This window comes from Terrapene carolina, unplaced genomic scaffold (genome assembly GCF_002925995.2).
Source record: "Terrapene carolina triunguis isolate 2854851 unplaced genomic scaffold, T_m_triunguis-2.0 Scaffold95, whole genome shotgun sequence".
Lineage (NCBI taxonomy): Eukaryota > Metazoa > Chordata > Testudines > Emydidae > Terrapene > Terrapene triunguis.
In genome coordinates, this window is record NW_020664446.1 from 4250288 (window position 1) to 4253086 (window position 2799).

The following is a 2799-nucleotide window of genomic DNA, read 5'->3' on the forward strand; positions in this document are numbered from 1 at the left end:
CACAAGAGATCTACTTCCTGGACACTACAGTGCTAATAAGCAATGGCCACATAAACAACACCCTATACCAGAAACCTACTGACCTCTATACTTATCTACGTGCCTCCAGCTTTCATCCAGACCACATCATATGATCCACTGTCTACAGCCAAGCTCTAAGATACAACTGCATTTGCTTCAATCCCTCAGACAGAGACAAACACCTACAACATCTCTATCGAGCATTCTTAAAACTACAATACCCACCTGCTGAAGTGAAGAAACAGATTGACAGAGCCAGAAGAATACCCAGAAGTCACCTACTTTAGGACAGGCTCAACAAAGAAAGTAACAGAATGCCACTAGCCGTCACCTTCAGCCCCCAACTAAAACCTCTCCAGCGCATCATCAAGGATCTACAACCTATCCTGAAGGACGATCCCTCACTCTCACAGATCTTGGGAGACAGGTCAGTCCTCACTTACAGACAGCCCCCAAACCTGAAGCAAATACTCACCAGCAAACACACAACAAAAACACTAACCCAGGAACCTATCCTTGCAACAAAGCCCATTGCCAACTCTGTCCACATATTTATTCAAGGGACACCATCATAGGACCTAATCACATCAGCCACGCCATCAGGGGCTCATTCACCTGCACATCTACCAATGTGATAGATGCCATCATGTGCCAGCAATGCCCCTCTGCCATGTACATTGGCCAAACCGGACAGTCTCTACGCAAAAGAATAAATGGACACAAATCAGACGTCAAGAATTATAACATTCAAAAAACCAGTCGGAGAACACTTCAACATCCCTGGTCACTCAATTACAGACCTAAAAGTCGCAATTCTCCAACAAAAAAACTTGAAAAACAGTCTCCAACAAGAATCTGCAGAACTGGAATTAATTTGCAAACTGGACACCATTAAATTAGGCTTGAATAAAGACTGGGAGTGGATGGGTCATTACACAAAGTAAAAACTTTTTCCCCTACTGTTACTCACACCTTCTTGTCATCTGTTTGAAATGGGCCATACTGATTATCACTACAAAAGTTTTTTTTCTCCTGTGATAATAGCCCACCTTAATTGATTAGTCTCATTAGAGTTGGTATGGCAACACCCATTTTTTCATGTTCTCTGTGTGTGTGTATATATATATATATATATATATATATATATCTTCCTACTGTATTTTCCACTGCATGCATCCAATGAAGTAGGTTTTAGCCCACGAAAGCTTATGCCCAAATAAATGTGTTAGTCTCTAAGGTGCCACAAGTACTCCTCATTCTTTTTGCTGATACAGACTAACACGACTACCACTCTGAAACCTTTCTTAACATAACATCTCTAAGCTATGGCCTTTCCTATCCATCCACACAGCTAAAACTCCCATTGAGTCTCTCATCATCTCACATCTCAGTTACTGCAACACCCTTTTCTCCAGCCTTGAGACATGCAGTCTTGCCCTGCTCATATCTGCTGAGAATGCTGCAGCAAAGATCCTTTCCCAGAACTTCGACTGTGTCACCCCTTTCTTTGCATCCCTCCACTGGCTAATATCTTTCTGGGGTGTATTAACAGCAGTATTGTATGTAAGACACGGGACGTAATTGTCCTGCTCTACTCAGCACTGGTGAGGCCTCAGCTGGAGTACTGTGACCAGTTCTGGATGCCCCACTTTAGGAAAGCTGTGGGTAAATTGGGGAGAGTCCAGAGGAGAGCAACAAAAACGATAAAGGTTTAGGAAACCTGACCTATGAGAAAAGATTTAAAAAAAACCCTGGGCCTGTTTAGTCTTGAGAAAAGAAGACTATTGGGGGTGGAGGGGAGGACCTGATAACAGTCTTCCAATATGTTAAGGGCTGTTATAAAAAGGACTGTGATTGATTGTTCTCCATGTCCACGGAAGGCAGGATAAGAAGCGATGGGTTTAATCTGCAGCAAAGGAGATTTAGGGTAGATTATTAGGAAAAACTTTCTAACGCTAAAGGTTAGAAGCTCTGGACAGACTTCCAAGGGAGGTTGTGGAATTCATAGAATATCAGGGTTGGCAGGGACCTCAGGAGGTCATCTAGTCCAACCCCTTGCTTAAAGCAGGACCAAGCCCCAATTTTTTGCCCCGATTCCTAAATGGCCCCCTCAGGGATTGAACTCATAATCCTGGGTTTAGCAGGCCAATGCTCAAACCACTGAGCTATTCCTCCATTGGAGGTTTTTAAGAACAGGTTGAACAAACACCTGTCAGGGATGGTCTAGGTTTACTTGGTCCTGTCTCAGCACAGGAGGCTGGACTATATGAACTCTCGAGGTCCCTTCCAGCCCTACATTTCTCTGATTCTGTGTCGACCTCTGCCTCTGATTGGCCCATGATGCATCCCCCACGGTAACTGTTCAAACAAGCATCTTCCTGCTTCCTCGCATGCTGCCCCTCATGCTTGGGACACGCTCCCCAGAAAAATCCACAAAACTAACTTCTGGTCTTCCTTCATATCCCTCCTTTGCCATGGTGCCTCTAGAAAACTTGACCTCAGTTAGCGGCTGGTGCACTGAGACCACTGACTATCTCACTGATCGCTATAGTGACATTGTTCCTACGGTGCCTAGCATAGTGGGGTTCCGCTTCATGACTGGGGTTCTAGGTGTTACGTAATACTAATACTTAGAATTACTTCGTTGTTCCCTGCTATTGGCTTGTCTGTACACATTCCTGCCTGCTGTAGTGTTCATCTGCCAGCATCTGGCCCCCTCTCATGCCCCCCGAGATGTTCAAGCACATGCTGTAATACAATCCATCTTGCTGACAGACT